Source organism: Numida meleagris, chromosome 1, assembly GCF_002078875.1.
Source record: "Numida meleagris isolate 19003 breed g44 Domestic line chromosome 1, NumMel1.0, whole genome shotgun sequence".
In the NCBI taxonomy this organism is placed as follows: domain Eukaryota; kingdom Metazoa; phylum Chordata; class Aves; order Galliformes; family Numididae; genus Numida; species Numida meleagris.
In genome coordinates, this window is record NC_034409.1 from 56,093,614 (window position 1) to 56,106,813 (window position 13,200).

Below are 13,200 nucleotides of genomic sequence, written 5' to 3' on the forward strand. Positions count from 1 at the left end.
CTTAAATGTAGTATGAGTGAATAACTTGCCTTCCTCTTGCCCCATGACTGTTCACATGCCTCCAGACAGAACTAGATCATGTAGAAGCAGCTAGATAACCCTCAGCAGAAATATTGAAAACATGCCATGATGCTGACAGTGTTCTACACAACAACTCTGGAAATAAAATCAGTCAAAAGATACTTTTCCCTTATGATGCTCTGCTTTAAAATGCTTTGATGTGTTTCCCTACATTTATTACTACATTTTCATAAGAGTCAAAACTTACATAGAGAAGACATTGATTCAAAAGTCACTCTTACCATGTCTGGAATTATTTACTGCTTTAGATGATTTTTATGCTTTTAAAAATTAGGAAGAGTGCTTAGTAAAGTTTATCACACAGGCAATTGGTTATAATTCTAGCATATCCACTCCAAAGCTAAATGACTCAATACATCATTTGTTACTGAATTGCCAAACCCATACATTCATCCAGAAAAGAGACAGAAATGCCTCTTGTTCTAAAGAATTTAAAATTGCGGGATTAAAGTCTTATTTTGTTAATGCAGTATCATGCAAAAATAAGACACATTTATAACAATTACTGACTTAGAGATTGCCAGTGACAGTAATTCTGTAGCCTTCCCTTTTAATCTTTTCCAGTGCTTTTGTATCACACTCAGAGTGAAATCCAGAAAACTCTGAAAACCCAATAAAGTATTCTACTTACTATAAAATAGCCAGACACAGTTTATGCTTCCAAATGCCATGAGTTTAACAAACAAGATCCAGGACATATTTTTGTGCTATAATTATGTACTCTTTAAAGAGATTAGGAGCCCAATTTAGATCCAGTCTAAATTTATGTTTAAGCCTTCCAAATGTACACTGATTTAGTAAGGACTGAATTTTTTGTGGGTTTTATGGTTTTGCTTCCTTTTGGTGCTTTAAGCAATTAAAAATATTTTTAAATGAAACCAAACATAAAAGTTTTAAAAAGAAACTTAAATTAATTTTAAGTGTTTACGCTAAGCGCATCTTTTCCTGGTATTCAGACCCTGCAGAAGTATACAAAGCAATCTTGTCATGTCCTTTTGCCAGATGAATCTTATGAGTTCTCATTTCTACACCTGCATGTTAGGTGTTTCTATTCATCTTCTAGCCATGTGCACGCTCTGGCAAAAAAAGATAAAGCTATCCAAATGTACATTCTTCCTCCATAAAATGTTTATATTTATGAAAATACATTAGTCAATTATCAGTGTAAAATACAAAGTAGCATCATTATAAGTAGAATACTGTTGTATTACGTGCTTATAGAATACAACAGCACCAACAGATACGTAGACCCAACGTTAACACCATCAAATCTACAACATCTAAACTACAGAGCTAATTTTAGTGGACAAGGCCTCTCAGCATCAGTTGTTTGTAGCAGCCTTTCCTACTATCATATCTGTTCAAGGACAGAGAGGAATCATTTCAGAGTTCTCAGTCAGTACTTTCACTAAGATCACATTTTGAACAACAAAACATAAAAAGGCAATTTAAGTCCGTGATCATAATATGCTAATTCAGATGCAGTACTCTGAGCAAGCTATATACTTCTTTTCCTTTCAGCTCTAACTCCTTATGTCACTAAGCTTTTGGTGACTCACACCATCCTATTGTACCAACAATGCTCTCAAAATGCAAATTGCTAATGACTTCTCTTAGACCAATATAAATCTGGGAAATATGTGCAATTCAATGCAGCATTTCCAGGAGTACCATAAACATTCTCCCACGTAAGTTTAAAATAATGGCAATCAAAGCTTTATTTCATGCCTAAAGCTACTCTCATACTGGATAGATATGATGTAACATTTGGAAAATAGTTGTACTCTTGCATATGGTACACTACTTCACAAAGTTAACATACTTTTTATGCATTTGAATGGGTATCAACAGAACAGTAAAAATCCTCCCTTTTTCTATAGTGCATTTCCAATTATTTTTAAGACTTCACTGTTTCATAATACTTACCTAACTACAAGCAACAAAGGTAATAATAAACAAGTTTGAAACAGGGACAAGTAGCCTGGGAGAAATATAGAGAAAGTGTTCAAACACGGAGAGACAAAAGTTAGGAAAGCCAAAGCCCAGCTGGAACTGAATTTGGTGAGGTATGTTGAAGGCAACTAGAAGGGCTTCTGAAAGCACAGAAGCAGCAGAAGTAAGACCACAGAACATACAACCCATTGCTGAATGGAGCAGATGCCCAGGTGACAAAAGATATGGAATAGGTTCTCAAACACACAGTTTCTCTAATATGAATGACAGCGTTTGGGGTTGTTTTTTTCCACATCCATAAAAAAATGGAAAATATTTCTCTTGTTTCTTTTATTATGGTAGCCTCTGTAATATGAAGTGAGTTCTACTGTACACTACTTAGATCCGCTAATATTTTCATTCTGAAACAATAGAAAAAATTACAGTATTCATCCTGGACGGTAGCATAGGCAGCTTCCACACAGAAATATTCTCATCCACTTGTTCAGCCTGCCTTGCTAACAGACTTCCAACATAAGGCAAGTGGAAAACACTTTGAAAATAGTTGCTTAATGATGAAGCTTAGTATAATCTATTTCAAAATCATTAATTTATGCAAACCTATCACAGTTCTCCTCACAAAGAGAACAACTCTTCATTAAATATTAAATTGATTTAATATTTTCAAATTTACCTCAGAGACTCCCTTACCAGGTCTTCTAGATAAAGGTCCGTTTGATGTTGATAGCTATATTACTGCCTTAAACAGGAAAAAAAGTTGAATCAGGAAAAGAAACTATCCAGTGCCACACAATGAATCACTGGGAGAGGTAGGATAGATCTAAGTTGGAAAAAGATCTCCAATTTCATCAAGTCTAACCATCAGATCATCAAATCCAAACCATCAAAAGACATTCATAACACTATTTTGGCTTCTTAGATGGGTTCTCAATGAGAAGGAAGCCCAAGGACTTATCCCTGCAGTTTATTTCCAAGCCATCTCCTCACAAAGAACCAACAGTTTGTTTGGTAACTGATAGATCTGCTGCCCTGTTCCTGAACAATTCCTGTCTGCAGAAAAACAGGAAATCTTTCTCCTCTAACCAATCCTTCTCAAATCCAAATAAAAAGGAGTTTCTTTCCAAGAGTAATGGCTATTTATTGTTCCAGCTCCAGGTTAGAGGCATCTTCCCAAACCTCCTGTATTCCGTAAGAGCCAATTTATGCTTGTTCTCCTGTGTCACCTTTACTCTCATGAAAAAACTATTAGTTTTTGTGACCTTCATACTTTCAAGAAGGTCTACAGGAAAGAAAACATAGCCTCCAGTTGAGAAAAAATCCTTGGGGCTGGGCAGCCCTGAACCCAACACATGAACACACTCAATATGAAGAATTTAATTTCCATGACAGGATTAAATCTCTACCTCTCTTACTTTCAGCTGGGATAGACTGTTTTCTTCAGAGCACTTGGTATGACTGTTTTTCTCCTAGAACCAAAACAATGTTGATAACACACCAATACTTACAGTTACTTGCTAAGCAGTGTTTTATAGAGCCAAGGGCACTTGCAGCAAAGGGCCCAAGAAGCTAGGAGGGAACAGAACTAGGATAGCTGACTAAAACTAGCCAAAGGGATACTCCATACCATATGATATCAAGTGAAAGGAGTTTTGAAGGAGGTGGGAGTTCATCTGTTGCTATTCCACCGCTTGTGGCACTAGCTGGGCATCGGTTGGGGGATGGTGAACAATTGGTTGTTCATCACTTGTTATATACATCCATATATATAGTTATAAGTGTTTTCTTTATCTTACTAAACAGCTTTATCTCAGCCTTTGAGTTCTACTTCTTTTTTTATTCTCTCCCCCATGCCACTGGGAAGAGGGGGACTGAGAAAACAACTGTGTGCTGCTGAGCCATGTGCCAGCTTAAACCACAACAGTCAGACACTACCTCATGCTCATTTTTTCTGAACTGTGCTGAATCAACTGGTACTCATTTTCTATTGGAACTAACAACACTTAGTTTGCTTCAAACTTGTGTCATTATTATGGGCTCAAGTTAAAGCTTTTCCTGTAGGTAGAACATCCAAACTCATTCCCTGCAGTCTGAATAAATCTGAGCTCAGACAAAAGCTTGTCATTCAGATGGGAAAATTAATGGGTCCCCCTTGTTCTAGCAACTTTAATGAAAATGATGAGAAGTTATTTATCTGTAACATCCCTACCTCTCCTCTATTCTCTGAATAAGTTTTGCTGAAATTAGAGGGGAAGCAGAAGCTGACAACACTCTTATAAAATTTTACAGAGATAACCTTAAAAATAACTAGGTGTACGGCAGAAATTTTAACATTCTATTTTTGGGTTAGTAGACAGTAAATTACTTGTGGAACATCCTTCTTATGCTCAACCTCAAGTTAGTCTTCATCTGGTGAAAAAATGATATTCTGTCAATAAAAAATTGCATACAAATATTCAGATTATTGGCCATGGAATAGAAGATAAGCATCATGATTAATTTTTGAATTCCCCCTATAGACACTTATTTCTTGATCAGACATGGTTAGGTAACAAATTCAGCTTCTGTTCAGATACACAAGTATATCTCTCAGTGAATAACCTGCAAGAGGAAAAATTACTTAAGGCTTGAGAAGCACGTGCTAGTTACACGGTTCAAATAGTCTTACTTTCCATCAGTTCCTGGAACCAGTCAGATATAAAACTGAATGGCCTAAGGCATGTCAGAGAGAAGTACTTATTCCCCTAAATGCTGGTAAATAATCCTCAGCAATCCTTAACAATGAGAGCTGATACCATCATCTTAGCAAATTTATCATTACACATGAAATCACCCAAATGGAACCAAGAAAGAGCTGTTATAATGTTACTGGCATTCTAACTGCAGTGTTCTACCTGCCCAGTTGTGCAACAGCAGTCAGTGAATAGATATGTAGTGACATTAAAGCACTGCAGGAACACTGAGGACAATAGACCAGTGTAACTATAACACAGGGACAGCACTGCAAGACGCAAGAGTTTCCCCGAGTTAATCACATCCTAGGCTGTCAACTTAGAATCCTTATGGAAGGAAGGGATGTTTAGAGGTCATCTAGTCCAACTCCTCTGCCATGAACAGGGACACCACAGCTAGATGCCTCACCTTGAAAGTCTCCAGGGACAGGGTATCCATCACATCTCTGGGCAACCTGTTCCAGTGCCTCACCACCCTCACTGTCTCATTTCTAATTTCAACAAAGTGCTGTGTTCATATCAATCCACTTTTTATTTTCTAGAAGATAAATATAATTATTTACCAAGTCTCATTTACAGCAGGGCTTCATCACACCTTCCATGAATAGTATTCCTGCTACCAGTAGTCTCTCACTTTCAGAAGCACTTGCAAAAATATACTTCCACAGAATAAATTCATAACAAGCTATTTTTATAGCTGTGTACGTATGTGTTTTACATGAGTGTCACACTTTCACAACTGTTCTAGTTAAAATGTGGTAACAGTATACCAGTGAAAACTTCAGACAGGCTTTATTTCAATGCTCATATTATGTACTTGACTCAAGTTTCTCTTCTGAAAGTGATGAATGAAACCCATGAATAAATTACACAAATTCTGATTATGTTGTTTACCTCACTGAGATACCAAGTTACCAATACACATCAGGTAAGTGATGCTTAAAAGGATGAGGCTATAGGATTCTGCTCAAAGCCTGGCTAAAGTTCAGGTAGTTCATAAAAGACTCAGGAGAGTTGATCTTTCATTAGACAGTTTTGTGACTGCCTAAGCATCATACAAGATAACTTTATATATCATACTATATATGATCATATGTCATAGTGATTTGCCTGACCTTCCCCAGTGCAGCTCCATGCAGTTCCCTCGGGCCCTGTCACTGAGGGTAGAGCTCAGTGCTGCCCCTCCTCTCCCTGTGAGGAGCTGCAGCCGCCATGAGGCCTCTCCTCTGTGCTGAGCAAAGCCGGGGCCCTCAGCCACTCCTCCCAGTTCAGAGTCATCTGACTTACATACTCTTACATACTTTTTCTTTAATGAAAAGCTTTTGATAGTCAATAAAATAAGTGCTTTGCATTTATATTTGTTCTGTTCTACCTATGAAGAATTCTAGGCTGAGATCAGCAGCAGCTAGAAGTTCTGGCTTTTTTTTTTTTGGGGGGGGGGGGGGAATGCAGAAATTTGCATTCAGACTTTTTAGTTCATAAAAGAATTGTATTTTAGTAGGTCATGTGTCCACAATATATTCAGCAACACCACTTAAGAGTGCCATTTGTCTCAAATAGATGTAATTTCTGTGCAACAGAGATGCATTAGGTTGCATATTTAGTCACACACAGAGGTAACTAAACATGTCATCATTCATTTGTAAGTTGAATCCAACATATCTAATTCTTTTCAAAATAACTAATGGAATACATTATCTATATAAACTGTTTGGCCTGTATTTAAAACTATACTTCAAGACTTCTGATAAAAACAACTCACTTTCCATTTTACTCTCACTGTTCTAGATCATTATCTGATAGCCAAATCCTGCTGTTTCCTAAAATAGGTGCAAGTCTAAGACCAATTAGAAATACTTCAGAGATCTCTTTTGGTTATCAAATGTTTAATGATATCTTATCTCTAAGAAGTAGCCAGCATTTAAAGTGAGAAGAAAGTGTCATGTAAGGATCCCTTGATAATTAAAACCAAGCTTTCATTAAGCACTACAGATCTCATAGAAATATGTAAAGCTAGTGACAATACCTAGCACAGCTTGCCTTTTTCCAATTAAAAAATATTTAAAGAACTGCAATTAAGTACATCATCAGAAGCAGGATTTTACAGTCATCATGTGGCAAATACTGCAGGGACAGGGACAGTCTTAATCAATATATTCAATGTCATACATAACTATTTAGCTTTTGTACCCATTTTAGTATGCTGATGATAAATAATTCCCTTAACCATTCAAGAAGTGTTTGCCTTTTTATGGAAAGGAAAATTCAGCCACAGGAAAAAATCCAGATGATTGTTAATTGATACATTTTGTTACACCAAAACGCTAACATTTTAAGATTACCTATGAACTTCATCTACAAAATATTCAAGAGATTATGTAACCAGAAATGATGCTGCAAGAAGAGTGCCAAATAGGGGCCAGCTCACCAGTGCTCTTAAGCACTAGTTTACTACAAAACACGTGAGGAGGCAAACAAACATCTATCCCAGATATCTTTGTATCTTACCATACAGTTCTTCACATATGTATGGGAACCGCAAGTCATGGCCTGATTGAGCACTTGGAGAAAAGACCCAGTCAGCCCTGGAAGCACAAGTGAAGGCAATTCACCTCTGTGACCAGAAGCCTGGCTCCACCCCTCTTAGGCCTCATTTAAGGGCTGTCTGCCATTGAGGAAAGATCTCTTTCTGGAGATCCCTCCTTGGGAGAAGGTTTTCCCTGTGAACCCAGAATCTTCTGACATAGGTGAGCAATCTACTTCCCTTCCCTTGTAGCACCTTGCTACCATGCCGGTCCTTCCACCTCTTTTGTGACACCTTTTCCATAGTGTTGGTCCTTCTGATCGCTACAACATATTAAACTATGTTTTCTATGGCATACATGTAGAGTTTAGAGCCAGTGTTATGTATTATGCATCAATCAGAAATTAAGTCAGATTCAGAAGTCACATTCTTCATACCAAATTGAGAGGAAATGTGGAACTGTACCACATGGGTTGACTTCTCTACATTTTCTCTTACTTCTGTTTCTCTCTCAGTGTAATGATTCTATAGAATGTATTGAACATGCATTTGTTCACGCTTAACAAATGAGCAACAAGAAAATCACTCTCCACCACTTACGTATTACATGCCACCAATAAACAAAGTTTCAGTGTTTAAACTCCTGGTAAGATGTTCCCTGGAACTGTCTATAACCCCATATACTGTAAAACACATCCATGCAATTTCACCCTAAGATTAGGTGTCATGATAAATATGCATGAAGTAGACAACATAAATAGTAACACTTAGAACTAAGTTCTTAAGTATTAATAGTTGTTCTCCCAAAAATCTGTGCAATATCACTGTTTTTTGACTTACAAGACAGAAAGAACAAGTTCATTACTTCAAGTTAAAAATACTTACACTATATGTTTAATTCAGACATTTATTTATTAAGCAAATGAACAAGAAAATTAACTCATTAGAAAAGATCAAAAAGAAAACCAGCTTGCTACTGTTGGTCCACAGAAGTGACAAAATTACTTCCAATAAGATCCTCATGATACCAGGCAAAGTGCTGTTAGGAATATCAATAATCATACATAGGAAAAAGTTGACTTACCCAACTGGTGATAGAGTCTCTACCCACAGAACATTCCTCCTCCAGAAACAGCCTCCATCCAAAAGACAACTCCCCCTTGAAGGTTAGCCCTTAAATAAGCCCAGAGAGGGGTGGACCCAGGGTCCACCCCCTTCCAGTTAGGTGGGAAACACAGGGGAATTGCTTGCACCTGTGCTTCCTGGGCCAGCCAACCCCCTTCACCAGGTGCTCAATCATCAGTTCAGGCTGTGACATAATAGTTCCCTTACACTACTATTACTTAAAGGTCACACTATTAAACTTGTTTTTACTCATTTTTATATTCTGGAGAAAGCATTTTTGCTGAGTAGTCCAGATTTTTTGTTAGATGAACTAATAAATCAGACAATCCAAGTTAATTACACATCTGCTGGAGTTGGAGAAATGAATTAATGCTTAGGAAAATGTAAATTTAGCAACCATAACCATTACAGATTACATGAAGATGTAAAAATGGACTGGGAATTACAAATCACACAATGGTTGAGGTTGGATGGGACCTCAGGCAGTCTTTTAGTCCGGCCCTCATCAAAGCAGGATCAGCTACATCCCATTGCTGAGGGTCTTGTCCTTTCAGATGTGAATGCCTCCAAGATTGGTGATTCCACCATCTCTTTAGCCAGGCTATTCCAGTATTTAGTCACCACCTTTACATTGTTTTTTTTGTCTTGTGTTTAAGTGCAATTTCTAGTGTACCACACTGTGCCCCTTGACTCCTTTCAATTCACTGGACACTAATGAAAAGAGTCTGTCTTATTTACTACCTACTATTTCAAGATCACTGCAGCCAAGATCATCTTGACCTTCAGATGCAATTCTTCATTAATAGTATTATGTCCACCACAGTGCTTCTTCTCATCAGGTCCTCAGTCATCAATGTCAAGAAGTTGTTATCAGCGCACTCCAAATATCTCTTGGACTGATTTTGCCCTGCTGTATTGGCCTTCCAGTTGGCAGAAAATGTATTGATTTTGCAATCTAATTCTCAAAACCTGACTGCTCCTTGCCAGAACTTTTGGTCTAATCCTATTCCTTTATCAGGCAGCTGCTGAATTTTTTAAAGGCATCACTGTTAGTATTCACAGTAATTTTGATAAGGCTGGAGAAAAGGCTCTTCCTTCATGCACAGAAGGCAAGATGTAGAGAAGACACTCAATCACATTCCTTGAAAAAGTCTGTAATTTAGGCTGAAGAGTTAGTTTCAGGAAGCCTTTCTCACCAGGTCATCTTGCTTTACTTTATATAAAGTAATGCTTCCTATTTATTTCCATGGAAAATGCAACAGATACAAAGGATGCAATAACACTATTTGGTAGAGCAAATTCTCAGCTACAAAACGGTATTTTTCAGCACAGTCACCACCATTACCTGTGCACATTTGCCAGTGATGAACAACAGCCTGCATGCCATGCTCATAATAAACTGTATGACCATCTGAAACATGGCTTGTCTTTCATGTTACAGTCACCACTGCTGAAATGCACTACCAACAACCTCACTGTGCTCACATCCACTGATTATTCTCCATAGAAGTTTAGTAAGCATCAGTGAATATCAATGGGTGCCATTTTTTTAGCATGGCAGAATTCAATTCCAGATCTTTGCTTCATATGCACTTGCATGTCACATGCCATTTTGTCAGAATGCCCTGCTGCTGCCATCTGTCACAAAGCAACAAAATGTAATGAAATGTTTGTGGGAAGGTCCAGCCTCTACTGCCGTACCACCAACATCCACCTCTGATGTCATGGGCCAACATCATAAAATAGGAGGCATTACTTTTGGAGCAGCCCTTCTATATTTTATATATATGATTTTATACTTTTTTTAATAGGAAGGTTGTTTTGAACAGTAAGTTGGTTTAAAGTGCAATGCAGTGAGCAAATGATTCAACAGACTGTGTAGAGTGCAATCTATCACTGAGTTCAGATCCCAAGTGGAAGAACACTTGCAAACCATTATACATCCAATAATAATCACTGCACAGGTGAAGCAGCACCAAGACTTCCAGCTGAAGCTGTAATCTGTATCAGTTCTATTCTTTGTGTCTCTTGTACATGCATAAAGAGCATGGAACCCTTGCACCCTTCAATGTCACAATTCAGTGTCCATAGCAGGCAGTCCCAGAAAAAAAAAAAAAAAAGAAAAAAAGAAGAAGAAGAAGAAAAAAACAAATTATGTTGTGTGGTGTACGCTGATAACATCTCAGAGAATCATATGTACCATCAGCAAGTAATTATTTGAATGTGAAACAATGGAGATTCAACTATGAATGGCTGACTGCATCTCCCAAAATGGTGAGACAGCGTAGTTTCAGCTGCAAACCATACTGTTATCCAAAATTCGGGATCCAGTTGAAATAATAATGTTTAGCAAAGGTAATTGCAGCAGTATATTTCTCAAAGAAGACAGCTGATATTGCTTGCCTTTGGACAAAATGACCCTCAGAGTTCAAACAAACACTAAACACAGGGATGTATTAAGATAACCACATTTATTTCTTGCAGGGAAATTAACCAAGTCTTACAAAATATAACTCTAGCTGAGGCAAAACTTTCACAATTCTTTATCAATATTTTTTTTAATATTTCACTGACAACAGTTTTAAATTCCATGAAAAAAATCCTTGATTAAAACAGCAGTAGTTCATAACTAAAAGAAAATAATTGAAAAGTAGGTTGGTTTCACTTCTGTTTAACTAAAGTTTTGTGTAATTCCATATCTCATGGCATGGATCTTTGCAGACCTTGGTGCTCACCTGTCCCATTAATGGAATGATGCTGCAGTTAACAATCCAGCACTAGTGTTTATAGACTTGATCAAAGCTTGCTGATAGCATTGTTAACATCAATCCACCCACCTGGATTGTCAATAATAAAAAAGCAGACATCTGCCAGAGTAATTTGGCTGACTCCAAAAGGCCCACATTTATGGGAATTACAAGGCATGCTGGCATGGAGGCACCTACTACGTCCAGAAACTTACGTGATTTCTCCTGGACTGTTTCCACTGGAATCGCCAGTGTGACTGCCTTTCTGTGCAGTAAGTCCTGGAAACTTTTATTTGGCTCTGCTTTTGAGTATCAGTGTTAGTACAGTCTCATCTGCAGACAAAGGTAATACTGTGTAGAAACTATGTGACTGAGAGACTGTGAGGCATGCTTCAATCAAAGTTCATATGTTTGGGATGAAAAGGGCCTGAATGTAATTGAGATAACAGAAACTGGTACAATTTGACTAGATTGCTGTTAGAGATACCATTCAAGAGAAAGTGCTGCAAGGATGGAGTAATTCCTAAATCATAATGTGAATCCTAGATCTTGGATAGCAATTGTTAGCATTCGAATAGTACCCTACCACAGTAATGAAGAGATTACAAGTATTGGAAGGTTCTGGTCATAATAGAGCTAGTAGCACACGAATGGATAAGGAATAAACAGTAGAATCATCAATATAGAGAACTGGAATGGAAAACAGCAGACAGAATATCAACTGGGTATTTTGAGGTTTTGAATTTCACTTCACAATAACAACACAAAAAAATATCTGATTCCTAATATCAGGACCCATCAGGAGAATCCCAGAAGCATGCCTTAGGTATACGACTCAGCCTAACACATGAAAATTTTGAGAGCATTTCTTCGATCTTTTTAGGCATCACAGCTTCTTGTAAACACCTCTGACCTTTGTCAGGAATTACTTACAAAATAGCACATCTCAAGAATGTACCTTGCATCCAAAGCACTGTAAAAATACTTTGTGGTCTCTTAATGTTATTGCTTCACAAGCACCATGATTCTTAAAACCTCTGTTGTAAAAAAAAAAAGAATTATTTGAAAAAAAATCAGACAAAAATGCAATTTTTTTTAAAGGGGAATGAAATTAATACATTTACAAAAAATGTATATATTATTATATCAGTAATTAACACAACTGATAAAGTTTTCAGGTAACAAACAGCCAAGTGTTTGGATTTATTTATTTTTTTAAACAAAGTGCTGGTTTACTATGTGCCTGGTCTGTGAAAAGGGACTGTGGCAGAACTGGGCTCATTCATCTGATAGCACCCATGTGAGCAGTATGTCATCTCTCATCATGCAAACAGACTCAGAGGATTCAGCTCACTGAAACTATTTGTACTCACATACATGGAACATAAATACACCTTTAGTAGAATTTATGGATAAGTAAAAGACCTGTGACAATATTGGTAATAAAATTCTTTTACCTTAACTGGATTTCTTTCATACATAGTGGGAAATAGAGGAACTGCTGCTGCTCTCAAATCCAAGCTATGGTCAGTCTTAGGATCACTATCAACAATAGTACTCACTACCCTTTATAGGACTCGATCCACTATTGGTCTCAGTAGCCCCAGTTCAGCATTTTCAAGAGGAAAAACTTCTAAAGAAATTCTCCTGCCTCAGTGATAGTTATACAAAACAAATGACTCACCTCAGCCCTGTCAATACTGTGCCAATGGTAATGGCGAAGAGTAAAAACTGCAGGAATTCTAGCAGACTTGCACAGGATTGTCAGCCTAGTGGCAGACAGGACACCATGTATTCAAAGGTAGTTCATATTCTCAGTTGCATCTCCTATTTTCTTCTTAGTTTTTCCTTAGCTTAAATCTTTTCACCTCTCTGCAAAGAAAAGGGGCCCCAGTCTTCTTCAGACTTTTTATTATGCTTACAAGGAAGCTCCTTCTGTTGGTTGTTTCAGACAGATTAACTGTGGCTCATCCGGAATGACTGTGCACCAGGGACTTCTATCAGAAATATGGATACTTACCATCAGAACAGCCCGCTTTAA